The 22,415-nt window shown below is 40.1% G+C and overlaps 1 long non-coding RNA gene across 1 annotated transcript; it reads right to left on the reverse strand.

Annotated features, from left to right (window-relative positions):
- Window positions 1-729: 729 nt before the first annotated feature.
- LOC116592528 lies at window positions 730-12,850 on the reverse strand. Its single transcript, XR_004286505.1, has 4 exons — window positions 12,784-12,850; window positions 4,785-4,934; window positions 4,293-4,376; window positions 730-810 (listed from the first exon to the last, which is right to left on the reverse strand). It is a non-coding gene; the product is annotated as an uncharacterized LOC116592528 (long non-coding RNA).
- Between the last annotated feature and the right edge of the window lie 9,565 nt (window positions 12,851-22,415).

Below are 22,415 nucleotides of genomic sequence, written 5' to 3' on the forward strand. Positions count from 1 at the left end.
AAATAAAGCCTTAAAGAAAAAAAAAAACACATGCATGGTTTACTCCATCATCTTCAAATCGTCACCCAATGTCACCTTCTCAATCAATCAGACACTGAGTATCCCCATTTAAAATTGTGATCTTTAGGGGCACCTTGGTGGCTCAGTGGGTTAAGCATCTGCCTTTGGCTCAGGTCATGATCTCAGGGTCCTGGGATTGAGCCCCACATCAGGCATGTATATTAGAAATTCCTTCATTAGAAATTATGTCCAGGGGCGCCTGGGTGGCTCAGTGGGTTAAGCCGCTGCCTTCGGCTCGGGTCATGATCTCAGGGTCCTGGGATCGAGCCCCGCATCGGGCTCTCTGCTCAGCAGGGATCCTGCTTCCTCCTCTCTCTCTGCCTGCCTCTCTGCCTACTTGTGATCTTGTCTGTCAAATAAATAAATAAAATATTTAAAAATAAAATTGTGACCTTTCACTCAAAAATCCCAGTCTTATTCATGCTGCTCCATATTTTTCCTATAATGCTTCATCACATTTGAGCATACTTTATTATTTCCTCATATGCAATATTATGGTTTAAGATGAACTTAGTACTCTTGTCATTTAGAGAATTACAAGAGTTTTAGTGCCTCGAACTAGAGGTAGAGACCAATATATATATTTTCTATTTTATACCTTTAAAATCAAATATTGACCTTATATAATTACATAATATTTGAAGAGTGCAGGGTAAACTTTTTAACTTACTCCTTTAACATCTTCAAAGTTGACATTTTTCATCTGGACAGGATCTACTGCAGAGTCAAGCCCTGTTGTCCTGAAGCAGACTAAAGAGAACAAAAATAATTGTTTATATATGTGTTAGTTTCCTAAAATTTCAACCACCCTATTATTCAGATGTAAGAAAGTACAGAAAATTATATCTAAGTTTATATACATTAATTCATAGTGAAGTAAAGAAACTACATCTTCCAGATTTCTAGACCATGTTCAAGAATAAATGACTCACATTAAAGTGACATCTTTTTTTTTAAGATTTTATTTATTTGACAGAGAGAGAAACAGCGAGAGAGAGAACACAAGTAGGGGGAGTGGGAGAGGAGGAACAGGCTTCCGCCAAGCAGGGCGTCTGATGCGGGCTCCATCCCAGGACTCTGGGATCATGACCTGAGCTGAAGGCAGACACTTAACAACGGAGCCACCCAGGGGCCCCTAAAATAATATCTTTACACCTTCCAATTAAAATAAAAAATTGGGGCACCTGGGTGGCTCAGTGGGTTAAGCCTCTGCCTTCAGCTCAGATCATGATCTCAGGATCCTGGGATCGAGCCTCGCATCAGGCTCTCTGCTCAGAAAGGGAGCCTACTTCCTCCTCCCCCTCTGCCTGCCTCTCTGCCTACTTGTGATCTCTCTCTCTCTCTCTCTCTGTCAAATAAATAAATATTTTAAAATGAAAAATTATTTCCCTCTTCCCCTATCATATCTAACAAGAGAAATTCTCAAACTCAACTCTGCATAAAAATCACTTGAGAAATGTATAAATGCAAGTTCCCAGGCCATGGCCCAGAACTTCTGGTTTGTAGTTCTAGAAAAAGGCCCAGGACAGTTTGCAGTTTTAACCATCACCCTAAATTATCCTGATACAACTGGTCAGGGATGCACACCACAAGATACACTGCCTTAAACCCAATATAAAAACTGGCACTAACATTTTTTTTTAAAAAGGGAAAACCTTAAGAGATTATTTCACTTTTCATGCAGCCTCCTCCTCTAGCAACTGTTATTACTTGCCCTCAGATGATATATATCAGTAATGACATCCTTAAGAATGACAGTGAGAACTTCGAAAGACAGTAAAACACTTCATCAGATCAACTACAGGGAACTATTACAAAACTTTCTTAAAACCTCTCCCCTTTAGTTAAACTTCCCTACTGAACAGATGTAAGTGAGTAAATAGAGCAATTTCTAATTTCCTCAGAAAAAGACAAAAATATTGTCTTTAAGACAGAAATTTAGGTGCAAAAAAAAAAAAAAGATCAGTAAGCAAAACTAGAGTTTTGTTGAAAACACTTAACATACCAAGAATACACAAGTTGGCAGAGCTAATGTACACTGGACACTAACCGTTTTAGCCCACTACATTGTTTATTTAAAGATCTACACAGGGACGCCTGGGTGGCTCAGTTGGTTAAGCAGCTGCCTTCGGCTCAGGTCATGATCCCAGGGTCCTGGGATCGAGTCCCACATCGGGCTCCTTGCTTGGCAGGGAGCCTGCTTCTTCCTCTGCCTCTGCCTGCCTCTTTGTCTGCCTGTGCTCACTTGCTCTCTCTCCCTCTGTCTCTGACAAATAAATAAATAAAATCTTTAAAAAAAAAAAAAAAGAGGGGCGCCTGGGTGGCTCAGTGGGTTAGGCCGCTGCCTTCGGCTCGGGTCATGATCTCAGGGTCCTGGGATCGAGTCCCACATCGGGCTCTCTGCTTAGCAGGGAGCCTGCGTCCTCCTCTCTCTCTCTCTCTCTCTCTGCCTGCCTCTCTGCCTACTTGTGATCTCTCTCTGTCAAATAAATAAAATCTTTAAAAAAAAAAAAAAAAGATCTACACAGAGGGACTTTATAAATTATGCAAATTAAATTTATAGCCAACCACTTGAACCTTATAAGAAATTATTAGGCAATGCATTTCATATTTTGATATATATTTTGGTTTAATATAAGAAATTAAGAAACATAAAACAATAGCCAGAACTAACCCCACCCCTCCAATATTGATCATATGGTGTCCCTACACTGGTTGTGTTTTGAAAATAAGGAGACAAAAGAAGGTGACTCTAACTATAAAAAGAATATTCTGGGGGTGCCTGGGTGGCTCAGTGGGTTAAGCTTCTGCCTTTCGCTCAGGTCATGAACTCAGGGTCCTAAAACTGCTCAACAGGGAGCCTGCTTCTCCCTGTGCCTGGTGCTCCCCATGCTTGCATTCACTCTCTGTCAAATAAATAAAATCTTAAGGGAAAAAAAAAAAGAATATTCCTGGAAGTTAAAATCTCATCTAAGGTTTGATGCCACAAAAAACTTAAAATATCTGGGGTAACATGCAAGTTCTGGGATGAAGTCCTGATCCAGACCAACTGTTATTCTTTAATTGCTATTAGTTTTTTTTCTCAAGGTAACCAATCATAAAGAACATAGAAAACACGAGGTAAAAACTGAATAGCTGAGAAAGCAACAGGAACTACTTAGGATGGGCATTAATACTTCATTTTAGACTGGTAAACTGAGAACTACGAGAATCACTTGAGGCAATTCTTAATTATATACTAAATTTATATATGTGTGTGTATATATACATATATATTTTTTAAGATTTTATTTATTTGAGAGGGGGAGAGAGAAAGCACACAAGTGGGGGAAGGTGCAGACGTCTCTATCCCAGGACCCTGAGATCATGACCTGAACTGAAGGCAGATGCTTAACCAACAGAGCCACCCAGGAACCCCAAATTTTTATATACTTATGTATTATATATAAATTTTTCATAAATTTATTAGTGTGTCTTTGAAATAGCAGACTATTTCACTTTGTATTGTTATTATAAAATTATTCTACATGTTTTTAAGTTTTATAATTGGACAGGTGTAACTTTCTAAAAGTCTGGGAAACCAACCACTAACAGAAGCTAAGCTAACATTTTTGCTCTAACATAATCCTTGGAACATTCACAAAATATTAATTATTTTCTCAAAATAAAACTTGCAATTCGTACAATGTCTAAAGGAACTTTTCTTGTAACCCACAAAGCAATGTAAATATAATGAGCCCTGATAATGCAGGGCTCATTATATTGGCATGTAACCATAACAGATTAAAACTTTTCTACTCCAATGCAAAAAACCACCTCAAATTGACCCAATCTGTGAAGTGTTGACTTAGGAAAGAAAGGCCTAGACACCAGAACAGTAAATGCTGGGGTGCCCGGGTGGCTCAGTGGATTAAGCCTTTGCCTTCAGCTCAAGTCATGCTCTCAGGGTCCTGGGATCAAGCCCCACATCAGGCTCAAGTCATGGTCTCAGGGCCCTGAGATCAAGGCCATCAGGCTCTCCGCGTAGCAGGGAGCCTGCTTTCCCCGCTCTCTCTGCCTGCCTCTCTGCCTACTTGTGATCTTTCTTTCTCTGTCAAATAAATAAATAAAATCTTTAAAAAACAAAAACAAAACAGGAAATGCTTCTTCTCTCCTAAGGCAGACTATGAAAAAAAAAGTCAAGTATTTAAAAGATTAAAAATAAAAGTCAGATAAATAAAAAGAGCCTTTACCAGATAAAAATGGATTTTTTAAGAGTCCATAAATGTCAAACAGCAGCAGAACGAAGAGAATCAGACGAGTTTGTCTCAGAGAATCTGGAGGAGGAAAAGAAAAAAAATCCTTAAATCAAATAACAACAATGACAAATGACACCTTGACGAAAAGCAAGAATTAGGTTATTGACGGTAATCATATTACATCAAATGCAATTTTGGAACCTGACATTCTTTTGTATAGTTTCCATGATTTCCTTTCAGCACCCTGTTATCAAAAACCTCATGAAGGCACTCATGCTTCTGTCCTTGACTCTAGTTCTCATTTGAAAAAAGGGAGTGTCAACAGGTATTTCCATTTTGACGCAGCTTAAGTTACAAATATAATGGAATATAACCAATGAAAAGATGCATAGGTGTTAGAAAAAGTATGTGTAACCACTTAAAGGTAGAACTATGACTTCCTTTTAGATATTCTTTCCAAATATGGATGGTGTCTAATCAACTTACCGTTGGTTTTTTGCGTTAGGGCTTGAGATTTCAGAAATCCCTTGGCAAAACCAGTTTAAATGCATCTTGGTGAGCTTCAGGTATATTTTTGGTTTTCATGAGTTTGTCCAAACTCTTAACATCTGATCCCCTGTCCCGCAATAGGAACCTCTAAATACATAAACAAGGCATGAGTACTGACTTACTATATAGATAACACTTCCCAATAATATAATGATCACTTACAAAAAAATCCTTTCAAAAATTCTAGAATTTCTAGTTTTGGTTGACCATCAGAAGAATTACACTAAGACTCAAAAATAAATTACTTAATCAACGGCAAGGAAACTAACCCTGGAACTTACCCTTCCATCAGTCGATTAAGAAAGAAACTCTCTGTAAGAACACAATATTGAAAACAATAGGTCGTCTGTGGACTCAGGGTTCCAATGGTTTGAGGTTCACACTCCTTTATCTCTACTAGAGGAAAAACCTCATTAATTTATTAAATGTTTACGGAGTACCTTTTACAAACTTGGACTTGTACAGGTTGTGAAAATGTAAAGATAAATAACCAATGATCAAAATGTTTTCAGTCTACTGGGGAGAGATAAACAAATAACTAATTTTTTGAAATCATTTTGATATCATGTTAGAAATTCTAGGTCTGGGAGCACCTGGGTGGCTCAGTCGGTTAAGCATTCGACTTTTGGTTTAGGTCAGGTCATCATCTCAGAGTCATGGGGTCAAGTCCAACATCAGGCTCTGAGCTGAGCAAGGAGTCTGCTGAAGATTCTTTCCCCTTTCTTTCCCTCCCCCACCTTGCTCCTCCTCTGGTCTCATGCATTCCCTCTCTCAAGTAAAGAAAATCTTAAAAAGAAAAAAAAAGAGGTTCTAGGTCTGGTGGCAAAATAAATGCTACCTCAGAAGTCAAGAGAGGCATCACAGAGAATAGGATTTCTAAACCACAGGGAACACAAAGCATAAACACTGTGACAGAGCCAGGAAATAACAGGCCTTAGCAGTCAGGAACGGCAAGCGATCTTGTATGACAGGACTTTAAATGCCAAGAAACAAGTCGGAGCAGAGGTTCAGAGGGGGTGCCATATTTAAAGATGAGAACAGAAAAATGGTTGGCAGAGGCCAAATGGATACTACAGCAGGAAACTGACAAGAAAGCAGGGGAATACAATTATTACATTAAAACATTTTAGACAGATGGTGGGTTGGTGGCAGTCTGGAGGCTGGAGTCTGGAGAACTAGGCTGCAGCTCAGAGCTTTCTACCTTGCCTCTCTGCCATGCTCAGCATGTCTCTCATCTGCAGACTACTTCCCACATCACAAGCTGGCTGAAGCCTTCTCAGGACCCCATTCACACACAACAGCATTGAGCAGAAGGAGGGGGACTGTTTATCTAGGTGCCTCTGATAAGAAGAGAAGAGCCTTTTCTCCAAGAACACGAAGGCCTCTCACATGCAGTGGCATGCCCGCATCAGATTCAATAATTGACAAGGAAACCGGGTCACAGTGATTGGCTTAGATCCATTAGAATCTCTTGCTGGGGTCTGTATACTGTATCTTTCTCAAGGCACATGAGTTAGGGTTACACACTGGAATGTAATAAAGGCTCTACATCCCCAGAAAAGGTGGGAACAGCTTTTAAGTAGGCAAACAAGATTTTTATTTTGGGTAACACTTCTGGAAACTTCGACATGCTTCCCAATGTGTATGGAAGAACACCAATTGCAACTGTCCACAGCCAATCTCAGACCACCTTGACTATCCTATAATGCTATCCCATTCCAGGAATAGTGTGAGACTTCATCTGAAACTGTGCTAAATTAACTTGCTCCATTTAGTCTGCTTTTTACGTGGCTAGAGAGGAAATAAGGTGGGAGCAACATCTATTTCTTCTGAGCAATTGGGCTACTCTATCCACAACCTCCTCTGGAAGAACATACACAGTAGCCTGCAACATCCCTTTCATGTATGCCATTGAAGGTTCTGCTGGCCACTTCACAACAATGCTCAAGACAGCCCAAACCTAACAGTAATCACACACTGCTTTCTTTTAGATAGAAAATAAGTTGTAAAGCAATATAAGAAACCTTTCATCTAACTATTTATTGAGCTCCTATTACATTCTCTTGCCTGGGACTATGGAATTAATGATTGGCAGACATAAGTCATGACCTTGTAGAGCTTGAATCCAGTAGGGAAGACAGGCATTATTGGCTAACAATAATAATAGAAGCAAATGTAAAATTATCAGTGATAAGCGCCAAGAAAGAGCTGCAAGGCAGGTCCACAAAGGCATACTTGAGGAGCTAAAGCTTGAGCTTATATTGTAGGAAGACAGGAGTCTGCCTGGTAAGTAGTGGAGAGGTAGAAGAGTGATCCAGACAGAAGGAGCCTCATGTAAGAAGACTCTGTGGCAAGAGAGAGCATGGCCAGAGAGGTCGGAGCATAGAGGAGTGAGGGAGTTGGTGCAGGAGAAAGGGAGAGGCCAGATCATATAGGCACTGGTGACTTATGTTTAGAAAAAGAATCTTTATCTTCAATGTAAAGGGGAATTTCTGAAGTGTCTTGTCTAAGTGGTGGTATCAACAGATTCATATTTGAAAGGGTTATTCTGCCAGGGTGAAGGTCAGAATGCATATAAGCCATTTTTAAGGCTAATAATGCAGTGTTCCACATTTTACAAAAATGTTATTCAGACTATGGTGGAAACTGACAGAAGAATTCAAAAGATGTTTCAAAAGTAAAAATTACAGAATTCAGTGGTCAATAGGATGAGAGAAAAACTAGCCTGTCCAAATGAATGGTGGTGCCAGTCAATGAAAAGGGAACATCGAAATAGGAAGTGGAGTAGAGCAGATATCAAAAATACATGAAGATCTCATACAACTCAATAGCCAAACAAAACAAAACACAGTCTGATTTTACAATGAGTAGAGGCTCTGAATAGACATTTTTCCAAAGAAGATATACAGATGGCCAACAGGTACTTGAAAAGATGTTGGACATAATTTTTTTTTAAAGATTTTACTTATTTATCTGACAGACAGAGATCACAAGTAGGCAGAGAAGCAGGCAGAGAGAGAGGAGGAAGCAGGCTCCCTGCTGAGCAGAGAGCCCGATATGGGGCTCGATCCCAGGACCCTGAGATCATGAACCGAGCCGAAGGCAGCAGCTTAACCCACTGAGCCACCCAGGCGCCCCTGGACATAATTTCTAATGAAGGAATTTCTAATATACATGCCAGGTTTTCAGACATTGGGCCTCGTTAGCCCACTAAGAATGGATGATTGTCTATCTCATTTCCTTAAGATCGATAGGACAATTAACAGGGTAGAAATTATTCCTTAAAGTCAGGCTTCTTACCTGGTTTTTGGTTCATACCACTCAGATAGAACCTTTCTTTCCACAGCTTTGCTGTCAAAGTAAATGTTAAATACTCTGAGAATGCTGTGTAAAATAGTGTAGGAAGTATCATTGTAAGACTATGATCAATTCTTTCAAACTAAGCAATCTAGTTTTCATAGTGAGGGGGAGGCAGGGGGACATTTTATTATAAGTCTGTTTCCAAGTTTTCCACAAGAAAAGCACAGTAATCATGCTAATATAATGGGTTGACCCTTTATAAAATAAACTTAACCTAAAATATATGAGTATATAATTAAACTTCTCAGTATGCTGTTGAGCTCTACAAAAGCTTCTAATACCTGGTACCAAGAACGTTTACCCAGAAGAACTCTTCTTTTCTTATATTCTCCAGATTTGGCAAGAGCCATCTTCCCAGGCACTCACTACAGAACACTTACTACCTTTGTGAGTGGAAATTAATGAAAGTAACTACATCTAAAGCTTTCATTATTGACACAATTACATGACCACACATCAGTATAAGGAAACATCTCCAATTCCCCGCTTTGAACACAAAAATTTTAGTCCCAAGATTTCTGTTGGATGTCTCATTCCAGGATTCCGAACGAGTCCTACATACAATGGGTCAAAGGAAATCCAATCACATTTGGTGATGGGGTGGGAAGGCACAGAGGGAGGGATAGAAGGAGGGAGAGGGAAAAAGACTGATTTTAGTTCAGGAGACTCTGAGACCAGAAATTCTTCTCGAGTCAATCTGCCCACCATTATGCTTACCCATATAAGTAAATGGCTAAAAAGAACGGGAAATACTAGAGGGTAACAGCAGATCAAACTTTTAATTCTCTCTAAGAGACTTTCCTCCTAGGTTGAAGATCTCCAAACTTAGATCTAGTCCTTATCCATAATTATAAGCTGTGCGTTTTCCCTGCATTTAGTAGATTAGTTCTTACTACATTGGGAACATTGGCCTGGGGCCATGTTATTATCCAGATACTTTCTTAGGAAGATATAATGGACATGGGTTACATTTAAAATCTGTCCATAAACCTTTTCTTTTGAGTATTGCATCTTGTGTGGTCCATATAATTCTTGTGCCAAGTGGACACACAACCCAGACCCATCAATAGGGTCTTTGTAGGAATACTGGGAGATAAATTAATAGCTTCTGAGATTGATGGCTATGAAAATCGTGAATGTCTAGTGCAGCTGGGGCAATCTTTCCTGCAACCTGGACAGATGTGAGGAAGAATGAAGACAACAGGGGGAAAACAACAACAACAACAACAACAACAACAACAGAACCGACAGTAGAACATCTACATGCAGCTGTTTGAAGTTATTCAAACCCTGAGATTTTAAGCCTCATGCGTGGATAAACTCCCGTTTGTTTAAGCTACTTTGCACTGGGTTTTACTAACTATAACCAAAAGGGATTGGACTGATGAAGAGAAGGAGAACAGGGAATGAAGGGACGGTGAGGACAGGAAGGTCTTAGAACTATAGCTAGACTAAAGCCTTACAACAGCATTTATGACAGGAAGTTGGCTGGCTCCCCATTGGTTCCCTTCATTTGTCTTTTGTAGGCCCAGGACAGTTTGCTAAACCAGAATATGGTAACAGAGTTAGGTCAGAGCTGAAAAGTGATTGGAATTGCCTTCTACTTTTTGCTTCTGCTTTAGGCACGCTTAGGCACACTGATCTCTTCCTTCTCCTTCTTCAAACACAACCTCAGTACTCCCCTCACTTCAAAATATCATTTCTAGGAGAGTTCAACTCTCAGCACAGCTGACATTCTTACCTTCCTTCTCCTCCTGCCTATATTCTCTGCCAGCTCATACCCTTGGACCAGACAGGGAACTCCTGGCCAAGACCACTTTACATCTGACTTCTCGTGGTGTAACCCAGTTTAAGTTGCCCAATGCCCTTTCACTTACAAAACCCCCAGGAAAAACTCCTTTCCCTTGGGCTGAGATTCCAACCATTTAAACCAATTAATCCCGTGCATATGTGATGCATATTATAAATCTTATTCCACCTACAAATTCTTATTTAATACTGGAACTCTAGCCTTATAGTCTATGAGCCCGTATTTGAGGGAAAGTTATAACCAAATGTCCCCTAACAGCTCGTAATCTTTAAAAAAAATGTAAAAAATGAAAAACAGTATTGTCACACTTTTAAAAATAGGAAACTGGTGCCATCTTGTGGTTACAAAGAAGTAAAAATAAAAATTTTATCTCACATTTTCAATATATTAAAGAATCATTGCCAAAATCAGGCCCACCTTAAACAATCGTTTCTCACAGTGTTCTGAAATTCCCAGATAAAATCTCTTTATTCTTCCTTCAGAATATTGATCATGTGGAGAGTTTTCCTTGTCAATCAGACTTATTGCTATCTCAGCCAGGAAAATCTAATTTCCTGAAAAAATAGTTTCTATCCGCGAAGCTGACTTTTTACCTAAGCTTTTTACCTACATTTTAGTACTTTTTTTTTTCTCAGAGTGAAGAGGCATAAAAGCTTTCATGTTTATTTTGTTTTCCCCTATTTATTAACAATTGTATGCTCCATTGTTTGATTTTCTCACATCATTTTTGGGAAAACATTATTTAATAAGAATTCTGGTAACTGTAGTAACATTGGCCAAGGGGCAGTCTGTAATCAACACGCTGCTTAGATAATCTGTAGGGTTTTAATGATTCAGGAAGCAACTTCCTGCCCTTTGTTTAATTAAAACAGCTTCTCTTGAAAAAAAAAAAACTCTTTCCTGACCAGTATTTACATGAAGAATTGCCCATGTTAAAGGAGGCAGCAATCCATGCGACAGCGTCATTAAGCCAGCTCCGTGTTGCACTGTGCCAATGGGCACTGTCCACGGGGAAATGAGAGCTCTTATAATCTTGAAAAAATAGAAAAGCCTGCCTTGGCCACAGTGATCAGGAAGTGAGGTTTAGCTCTCCCCACAGGGTGATAACAGCTTCTGGGAAATTGACTCTGGGCTGTGTATCTATCACTTGCCCTAAATCAACAAATTTGCCATCGATTGTGCCATATTGCCACTGTGCCTAGCAAAGCTTGATTCTCTTCCTCATCCTCCAGCCAAAATCTACTCCTGGTGCAAAGGATTAAGACGATGCAGCAAAGAAGGCAAGTTCCAATTAGATTAATTGAACCGGTTCTCTGTCCAGCAAACCGAGCCAATGACTAATGGTTCTACTCTGGCAGGGAGCATCCCCCAGAAGGTTGTAGAGGCTCCGTCATTGCTGATGGTTACCTGGGTCTCTTCCCATGCCCCAATGTCAAGGCTCTACCATTTGGCTCCAAACCCAATGTCCAAAGTCACCCTAAACTTTTTCTCCCTTACCTCCCACATCCAATTAATTGTAATTTCTGCCAGATTAGCCTTCTAAATCTGTCTTAGTTTAGCTCTTCTTTTCATCTTGGCCCTTGGACATGACAGCTCTTTTCAGTTCTTACTTACAAATAATTCTTTGCAGCAAACTAAGCTGTAGAAATCTGGGGGGAAAGTTTGAAACAAAGGTTACCCAAGTTCTTTGTTTAGTAACAAAACCAAAAACCTGGCACTCCTCTCCTTCAGGTTCTCATTCTCTATTGGGGGGTAGCCTCCAGGGGCCTTGCCCTTTCAAATCTATCAGATCTTCCCTTAATGAATCTTCCATGGCTCACTATGTATGCCAAGCTGAAGTCTCCTCCTCGACACGGACTCTTGAGCCTCCTGCTCTGGCCAGGCACACTAGCCATCCCTCTTCTAACCTCTGCCTCACACTGCATGCTCCCTGTGTGCACCTGCTCTGGTAGCTGGGCCTCAGCCCACGTGCCTGTCTCCAACACCCCATTCACATCCCGTATGTGCCTCATGACCAACTCCTACTTGTAATTTATATCTGAACTCCAATATCTCTTCCTTCCAGGCCTTTCCTTATTCACTCACACCCCCAAACACACCCACGGTCCTCTGAACCCCTGAAGTGCCTGTGTGTGTCTACTATAACACTTGGCATGTTGAATTAATAGTATTCTTCAATCATCATGCTTTTTCTTATGGAATATTTAGTGATTAAATGTATAAACATCAAAGAAGAAAGACAGTGACATTAAAGTTTTGGCCAAAAGATACAAGATTTTTTAGATAGAAAAGATGAATCAAAGACAAACTTCAAGAGGACAACATAGGAAGATCCTGAATGTTCCTCATCCCACAGACACTACAAATCTACAGCTATGTGTGGAATAATTTCCTCTGAAGAAGTCCTGAACACTAGATGAACGGTGCCTCCACAACAAGGAATAAAGAACCACACTGATACGAGTAAAAGAGGCAAACACACCAGCCTACACACAGTGATCCACGATTGGGAAGGATCTCCAAAATAAGCAGCTTTTCTCTGAGGAGCAAGGAATTTGTGCCCATACCAGGCACCCTAGCCCTTGGGTCCTGAACTGATGAGATGAGACCCCAAAATGTAAAATCAATGGAGATTAGATCCAAAGGAAGCACAGAATTGTAGGGAACAGAGAACCTGTCCTTAAAGGGCTGGGGTACAGACTCATTAGCCCTGGGACCCAGCAGTTTGAAAAGCACCTAGACCATATGTGAAGAAGACTCACTTACTAATTAAAGTGACTGCCAGAGAGGCAGGAAGCTATGAGGACTCCCTTCAGAGAAGGAGTTGTTGCCAGATACCACTTTTGTGATCTCACTCTCCCTCTTGAATGCTGGGGCAGGTAGGTACCATTTTGGCAATCTTCCTCTAATTTGCTAGTGCAGGTGGGTGTGCCCCACTTCCCCCACACCACAGCTGCACCAAAGCCAGTCAGGCATGCACCCCACCTCCAACACACTACACTTATGCCTCAGCCAGACAATTCCCCTACCCCTGCACACACTATACAGATGTGGGCCCACCACAGCCAGCAGGCATGTGCAGCCCACACTGGGGACTCCTTTGCAATGCCTGCTGGACAAGGAGATTGAGTTTCTGGGCCTCATGGTCATTTTCTATATAAGGTCCCTCCTTCAATACTGTACAGATAGCCATTTCACTTAACATAGACAAACACAGAGAATCAGGCAAAATAAGGAGACAGAGGTATATGTTCCTAAATAAAGAATAAAACAAAACCTAAAAACAAACAAAAAAAAAAAAACCAACCAAAAAAAAAAAAACAAGAAATAAAGAAAACAAGCCTTAATGAAATTGAGGTAAATAATCTACTTGAGAAAGAGTTCAAAGTCATGGTCATAATCATGCTCACTGAACTAAGGAGAAGAATGGAGGAAAACAATGTAAGAACTCCAAAGTTCAGAGTATAAAAGAAAGTACCAAGCAGAAGTCACAGAGCTGAAGAATACAATAACTACATGGAAAAAATACACTAGAGGGTTTCAATAGCAGACTGGATGAAGCAGAAGAACAGATCAATGAGCCACAAGACAAAGCAAGAGAACTCGCCCAAATAGAGCAGGTAAAAAAAAAAAAAAAATTTAAGTGAAGCTATCTTAGGGTACTTGTAGGGCAACATGAAGCTGAATAACATCTGCATTATATGGGCTGCAGAAGGAAAAGAGAGAAAGAGCCAGAAAACCTATTTGAAGATGTAATGGCTGAAGACTTCCTAATCTGGCAAGGAAACAGACAAACAGGTCCAGGAAGCCCAAAAAACTCCAACCAAGATGAACCCAAAGAGATCCACACCAACACACATTATAATTAAAATGTCAAAAGTTAAAGATAGAATCTTAAAAGCAGCAAGAAAACAACTTGGTATGTACAGAGGAAGCCCCATAAGACTATCAGCCGATATTTTGGCAGAAATTTTGCAGGCCAAAAGAGTGCCATAATATATTCAAGGCACTGAAAGAGAAAAAACTTCCAACCAGGAACATTTTCCCCAGCAAGATTATCACTGAAATAGCAAAAACAGAATTCTTTGGATAAGCAAAGGCTTAAGGAGTTTATCACAACACTGATCTTACAAGAAATGTTAAAGGGACTTCTTTAAGCTGAAAAGAAATGGCTTTAAAATAGTGGTGAGAAAAAAACAAAAAAGTTAAAATCTCACTCGATAAGGTTAATATAAAGTAAAGGTAGTGGATGAATCACTTAGAAAGCTAATGTGAATGTTAAAAGACAAAAGTAATAAGATTAAAACTGCAATAATTTGTTAAAGGATAAATAAAATTTTAAAAATATAAAATGTAAGATCAAAAATCTAAAACATGGCAGGGGAATAAATTTTTTAAGAAAAAAATAGATTTTCAATAAGGGATACATTCTTATGGTGATATTTAAAAGATGCATTAAAAGATTATTTATAAGGGCACCTGGCTGGCTCAGTGGGTTAATCCTCTGCCTTCAGCTCAGGTCACGATCTCAGGGTCCTGGGATCGAGTCCTGCACTGGGCTCTCTGCTCAGCAGGGAGCCTGCTTCCCGACCCCCACCGCTTGCCTCTCTGCCTACTTGTGATCTCTCTCTGTCAAATAAATAAATAAAATCTTAAAAAAAAAAAAGATGATTTATGAGCTAGCAATTTTCCTATCATGCAATTCTGATTTTCCTTTCATATTGCCAATTCCTGTTATACAGAGGACAAGTTTCTTTAGAGATTTATATAAGTAGTATTTATAATTTCAGATGATTATTATAAAAATTATACATTTAATCTGTGGGAGGAAATCAAAATAAATATTAAGAAATCTAGAGAAGGTTCTTCTTTCCTAATTAAGGGACATCTTTAAGAAATTGAAAAGAAGAAGTAATAGAGCTACATATAGAAGAACTACAAGAATGTCCACAAAGCAAAAGAAATTTCAACATTCTGGTATTACCCCAAGTGGAGAGAGGAATTTGGGCAGCTAAAATATCTAAAAAGTAGAAGTCACTGAAAGAGAAACTAAAATGAAGAGAAGGACAAAATAGAAGGACAGGAAGTGTCAGAAACAAACCGGAAGTGACTAATGTCCAGTTTCATCCAGTTTAAAACAAAACAACTTTATGTATTCAAATAAGATATTGGTAGCTGCTCTGTTGAGTCTTCGAAAGTTCTGAGTGGGTGGGGGGTTTCTTCTGATTCTATTGCTGATTTCCACACTTGCATCAACTGTGATCTTCTCAACAAAAAGATGTCCCATTTGTTGTGTTATTTATCTATTGCTGGGTAACAAAATACCCCAGAACTTAGTGGGTTATTGTTCAAGATTCCCTGGTTGTCAATTTGGGTGGGACTCAGCTAAGCAGGTCTACTGCAGGTCCCACCTCAGGTCATTCATAAGGGTCCCCAGTCATCTGATAGACTGCTTGAGATGGATTCATAGGTCTGGAAGTTGGTGCTGGCTGGCCCTCTCCACACATTCTCTGATTCTTAAAGAGACCAGCCCAGACTTCTTTACACGGAATTCTCAGGCAGCAAGAGAGACCAGCTCCAATGCACAAGAACTTTTTGAATCAACCAATGTCATGTGTGCTAATGTCCCATGAGCCAAAGCAAGTCTCATGGTCAAGCCCCTGTTTAAAGAGAGTAGCAAACATACTCCAGCCCTTGAGGAAAGGAGCAGAAAAGTTCCATAGCACAGGGCATACACAAAGGGAGAGGAGGAATTTAGGACTATAAACAACCTCCCTCAAATAGCATCTAATTTATTTCTGAGGGTTCTGCAAATGTTCAAGATGCCGGTGGAATTTATATCTGGCACTTGCAGAAGTCAGTGCAGTCTACTGGAGGCCAATAAGGAAATCAAATGCGCAAAGATCTGAGACCAACCTTTTGTCTGTGGTTTGGAACCTGTCTCCTATGGATTCCGTGCTTGAGCTCATCATGCCACCTTCTTTTTAAAAATTGTCCTCTGGATCCCTGTTTCTGCAGTAGTAAGCCCGAATTCCTTGGTGTGGCATTTGAAGCCCTTCACTATTTTCCCTTCTTGACTGTGGTTTATTTATAGGAAGCTAGTTGATTTATAGTTAGTAAATATACAGTAAGCTATTAGATTTAATACATAATGAGTCAAAGACAATGGAATCAATTCCTTCCTCACTTAAAAATATTGGTGGTGAAATACTGGTAGGGTAGCCCTCTTTCACAAAATCATTAAGGTTGCCATGTCTCTTCAAACATGCTTTTTATAGCTACCTAGGAAGTATAAGTATCCTCATTCCAACTATCTGGAAGGAAATAGAGCCTGAGAGAGTATGCATGGAGAGTTTTAACAGGCCAACCTTGAGTGATGCACACCCACTCTGCTTCATTCCTTTAGAACTTAGTTGCGTGGTTACTGAAATAAAGCCTTATAACCCCACTTCCAAATCATTCATTTCTTCCCCACATCTTGGTGTCTAATCCTCTTCTGTCTTTTCTCCAACTTATAAACTCATGCTTACTATTTAAGATCTAGCTTTAATGTCACTTTCCCTGCAAAACGATTCCCAACTCCAGAAAGTCATTCACTCTTTACATTTATCCCCATCAAAGCACTAAATGTACTGATTAACTAGATGTATTATTAAAAGGACTGACTAGTTCCATTTTAAAAAGATCATAAGCCCTTCCCAGTAGGTCGATGCAATATTCACCATCGTCTAGAGATTGCACAGCTTTGAGTCTAGATAAAGTAGAAAGCTGTTGACTGAATGAATCCAGTCATGGTTTCCAATTCAGGTTTTCAGGTAAATCATATAACGCTCTGCTCCCATTCAGCGCTATTCCAGACTATCCCCAGTCAGACAATGGAGTGATCATGTAGGCTTGAAACTCCCAATTTCTGCATTGTGACAAAACTGTACCGCACACTTTTTCTCCATGTTCTTTCATATCTGGGAGACCGTACAGATCCAGACGAAAAGAGGAGCTCGGTAATAGCCAAACCAAAGTTCAGCAGTTAGCCTGAGACCAGAGAACCATTTAATTGTACTTATTCCCTCATCAAAAAGAAGGGAAAATGTGTATCTGAACTGTTGATAAAACACAAATCAAAATACACACACTTTTTTTCTATCCTCTTAGCAAGTATTTTTTAAAATTTAATGTTCCTCATTGCTGGAAAGGGTGAGACATTTTTCCTCTTAATTTAAGAAAACTTTAAAGGAGTTTTAAGGCTTAACACACAAAGATGTGCTGAGACAGGCGCTGCCCTAGTCTTCAGATAGAAGTAGAACCTTAGTACACCAAGGAAACAGCTTGGAAGTACACAGCAAAAACAAAACACAACAAAACCCATTAAAATGTTCATATCTTCTGCTCTCAGATTCTCATTTTGAAACATGTATTAAATAAATAAGCAAAGATACCGGCAAAAACTAAATGCACACTTGTTCGTGATAACATTCCTTATAATACAACAAAAAGAAACAACCTAAACTGTAGGTTTAAAAACACATAAACTTTTGAAAGACTAACAAATACACAGAATGTATAAATACCATGAGTCAATACCGATATAAACAATGGACTAGCAGACAACTGGGGGAAGAAGAGAAATCTATGCAGAAGAAGTTGAAAAATTTTATGTAAATACTCCTTTTTCGAGGAGGCGAAGCGTAGCTCTCACTCCTGACATGTGGGCTCTGCAGAGTGGTTTCCTTCCAAAGAGGACAATGTGGAGATGAGGGTACTTCAGCCAGATTATGCAAATGGGCATCAACGGTGATCAATTACACAGACAGCATGTATCCTTGACATGATGTGATGAGAACAGTACGCTACTTATGTGGTCTTCCTCTGCCAAAATCCATAGTGCCAGTCCAGCCACGGGAAAAAAAATATCAGACAAATCTCAATGGAGGTACATTCTACAAGGAAACTGACCAGTACTCCTCAAAATTGTCAATGTCATCAAAAACAAAGAAAGCCTGGGATTGCCATAGCCAAGAGCAGACTAAAGAGACATGACAAATAAACATAATGCAGTATCTTGGATGGGATCTTGAAACAGAGAAGAAACATCTGAAAAAAACTAAGAAAATACGAATAAAGCACAAACTTTAGTTAATAATAATGTGTCTGTCAATGTTTGTTCATTATTGTAACAAATGTGCAGATGTAACAAATTAAATCAAGATGTTCATAATAGGGAAAATTTGGTGTGGGGTGTACGGGAACTTTTTGCACTCTCTTCTCAATTTTTCTATAAATCTAAATTTGTTCTAAAAAATAAAGTTTATCTTTCAAACTGCATTTAAAAACCCACAGAATGGTGTATAACTAATATGTAGCTTAATATGTGGATTACAAATTAAGGTCGTGTCTCTTTATTCAAATTCAGTCATTCCTAGTGTCCATGTGGTTACCATGAAATTATCTTTTCCTTCCTTATCCTCCCCCTTAAAAACAAAAAAATGTTGTGCTTGGGCCTAATGACATTGGTAATAACAATAATTATAATTGCTAACATTTATTGAGTGCCAGACACTGTTTTAAGGACTTTATGTATATTAACTCATTGAATCCTCACACCATCCTGAGAAAGCCCTATTTTATTGCATGCCCATGATGATGTTTGGCAGTTTTGTATAAAATTAAACATATACCATTTGGCCCAGCCATCCTGCTCCTATTTATTTATCCAAGGGGAATGAAAATTTACATTTATACCAAAACATGTACACGAACACTTTTTTAAAATTTATTTTTTTTTATTTTTTATAAGCATATATTTTTATCCCCAGGGGTAACACGAGCACTTTTTTTTTTAGTTTATTTATTTTCAGTATAACAGTATTCATTATTTTTTCACCACACCCAGTGCTCCATGCAATCCATGCCCTCTATAATACCCACCACCTGGTACCCCGACCTCCCACACCCCCGCCACTTCAAACCCCTCAGATTGTTTTTCAGAGTCCATAGTCTCTCATGATTCACCTTCCCTTCCAATTTACCCCAACTCCCTTCTCCTCTCTAACACCCCTTGTCCTCCATGCTATTTGTTATGCTCCACAAATAAGTGAAACCATATGATAATTGACTCTCTCTGCTTGACTTATTTCACTCAGCAGAATCTCTTCCAGTCCCGTCCATGTTGCTACAAAAGTTGAGTATTCATCCTTTCTGATGGAGGCATAATACTCCATAGTGTATATGAACCACATTTTCCTTATCCATTCGTCCGTTGAAGGACATCTTGGTTCTTTCCATAGTTTGGTGACCATAGCCATTGCTGCTATAAACATTGGGGTACAGATGGCCCTTCTTTTCACAACATCTGTATTTTGGGGGTAAATACCCAGGAGTGCAATTGCAGGGTCATAGGGAAGTTCTATTTTTAATTTCTTGAGAAATCTCCATACTGCTCTCCAAAGAGGCTGCACCAACGAACACTTTTAATAGCATTATTCATACTACTGAGAAACTTGAAATGACCCATATTTCCTTCAATGGGAAAACGGATAGACAAATGGAAATACATCCATACGATGGCATACACTCAACAGTATAGAAAAACCAACTACTGGTCTCCGTGCAACACGATTTCATTCTCTACATGATCACAATACTGTTTAACATGCTTCTCTGTGCCTTGGGTTCCCCCTAAACAGGAATTCAGCTTAGTTGTTGAGATGTTGAAGAGAATCAAGTTCAGTTTTTTCCCAAGACTACTTCATAATTTCTTCTATTAGGAGAAACATAATTTCTGATGGTCTCTTTTGTGAGGTTAACACTGCTGATGATCATTGCTTAGAGACAGTAATTCACTAAGGATTTGCAATATGAGGAGATTCTAATTCTGTCCTCCATTCTGGAATATTTCTGCAAAAAGAAACTTCCCTTCCCTTCAACCACAGACCCAAGATAAATGTTGAATAGGGATTGCGCAACTTAGTGCAAAAAAAAAAAAATTCTTAGTACAAATATATATTACTTTTGTAGTAAGAGAAACAACAAATCTTTTTAACCATGAAGGCAGAAGGGATGCTTCAGTACTTTACAAGGGTCAGTCCTCACTCCAGACCGGGGATCCTAGCCTCCACCTGGACACCTACAATGGTGTGAACCCCTACATCACAAAGCAAGGTCCCCAGGCTAACACACACGACAAGGTGCCTGGCTGCTAATGATGGAAGCTTGATCCCATTTGAGGGCCAGAGGAATTCCAGGCCGGGCTGCTCAAGGCACAGCATCCAGCTGCCAACATTGCTACTGTCCCTCCCAATCCCTAACTATGAAAAGCTTGTCCCAGGTTCCTGTCTGTCCCAGAAGCCTGACCATATGGAGCCTTAATGCTTCTCCGGCCACGTGCCTGAATAAAGGCAGAGTATTCTATCGGTGGCCCCATTTCCACAGGCAGAAAGAGGCAGTCAGGATTCCTTTCCTAACTGAAACAGAAGGAACAGAGAAGAGATTGGTGAGTTCTCCCAAAGTCCATACTGGTAAGAGCTGGTAAGAGCAGGCTTGCACCAGCCAGCGTCATTAAATTCTGGTGCTTGCTCTGGGAGCTGGAACATGCTGCTTCCTGCCCAAGCAGAGTTGGTGACAAACTCAAAAAAGAGCACAAGCTCATGAAGCATCGTAAAACCCCCACATAGGGCTTTATGGAGTGACATATTCTCCTGAACAGTCCATGAGAGACACGCAAAGGTATAGAGAAAATGCAGTCTCTGGGAGAGACTACAATGGGTTTCATTCTGAGTTCCAGTTGAAAGAATAAAAAGGCAGTGAAGTCACCTGTGAAACTCCTGGGATTTTCTAGAATTGGAGAAAAAGATGTTTCACTTGAAACCAACCATGTGCTTTTTCTATACTTCACAATTTCAAAATGCTTTGGAGAACTTAAAGGGGGAACTTTCTGTAATTCTTTGTAACTCTATGCTAGGGGTGACTAATAACTCTCAATGTCTTGACCTCGGGGACACTAAGATGTCTAAAGACTGTGCAGGGACAGCAGCAGGGACAGTGTCAGTATTCTAACAGCAATTTGGGGCAAAGGTCAGTGTTTGCTGCAGGGCTGCATTAGGTGAACATTCATGTTAGCCTGCCAGAGGGAAGGCAGTGACTCACCGGCTCTTCTGCTGAGCACAGACCCTTCTTACGCCAACACAGTTCTAACTTACTCATCAGGCTAAACCTAGAAGTCAGTGTCATGGCATCCGATGTAATACTAAAGAAATGGAGAAATACAGACCTGCAGGGAGCTGATAGAGCATTTCCTTCTGTCCAGGGCTGTGTGCTTAGCTGGCAATGGACACACACAGTGATTAATGTCATGCGTAGATCACGTAGCAAGCAACCAAGAGCATTTAGATGATCATGGTAAAGCACAAGGCTGTTGTGTGCAGCCACGCAGGGTAAACCAAAACACAAACCCACCAAAAGCCAGGAATGGAGGGGAAACGTATATCCGTTTGGGGGTTTGGACCTGAACTGGTCCTAGGACCTCCAGAACTGAATTCTCTCTGTGTCCAAAGGAAAATGAGCAGTAGGGCGGGGCTTGAAGTGCCAAGAAGAGTGTGACAATGTTTAGTCTGGAGAAAAGAAGACTGAGGCAAGACAGAAGGTTTCACATGTTTGAAGAGCTGTCACATGAAAGAGAATTTGACTGTGCTCAGACAGGGGGCAGGAGCCAGTGTGAAATGAAGCAGGGCGATTTTAGCTCCCTCAGTTCTATAAGTCAGATCTCTCTGAAATGGAAGGAGCTGCCTGAGAATAGAGCTTTTCTGCTGGTGGGTGTGTGTGAGCAGACAATGGACACACATCAGGATGACTGCAAAGGCCTCATTCAGCCCCAGCCAAAACCAGGATTGAGAATTCAGCCTTGTGCCCTCCCGGACGGCAGGTACCAGACCAAGCCCTTTGGTTTTATAAATAGAACCCTCACAGGTCTGGGTTTCATCATTCCTTCCCCATTGCAGATGAAGAAATTGGGACTCGGGCTAAATGGTCGGCCTGAAGTTGCTCCACTAAATATTGCACACTCTCCATCACACTAAATAAGGCATTCATCTCCAAGCTTCTTGAGGAAGTCAAGGTATTATTTTTAAATATTATCAAAATCCTACATTCCTAGGGCCATCAATAAAACTCTCTCAAGTATAAAACCTAACAGCTCCCTTTGGGGGACCCAGGTGGCTCAGTGGGTTAAGTGTCCAACTATTGGCTTTGAATCAGGTCATGATCGCAGGGTTGTGAGATCAAGCCCCACATCAGGCCCCACACTCAGCGTGGAGTCAGCTTGAGATTCTCTCCATCTCCCTCTGCCCCTCCCCCCTGCTTATACACCCTCTCTCTCACATAAATAAGTAAATATAATCTTTAGA

The sequence above is a fragment of the Mustela erminea genome, chromosome 6, assembly GCF_009829155.1.
Source record: "Mustela erminea isolate mMusErm1 chromosome 6, mMusErm1.Pri, whole genome shotgun sequence".
In the NCBI taxonomy this organism is placed as follows: domain Eukaryota; kingdom Metazoa; phylum Chordata; class Mammalia; order Carnivora; family Mustelidae; genus Mustela; species Mustela erminea.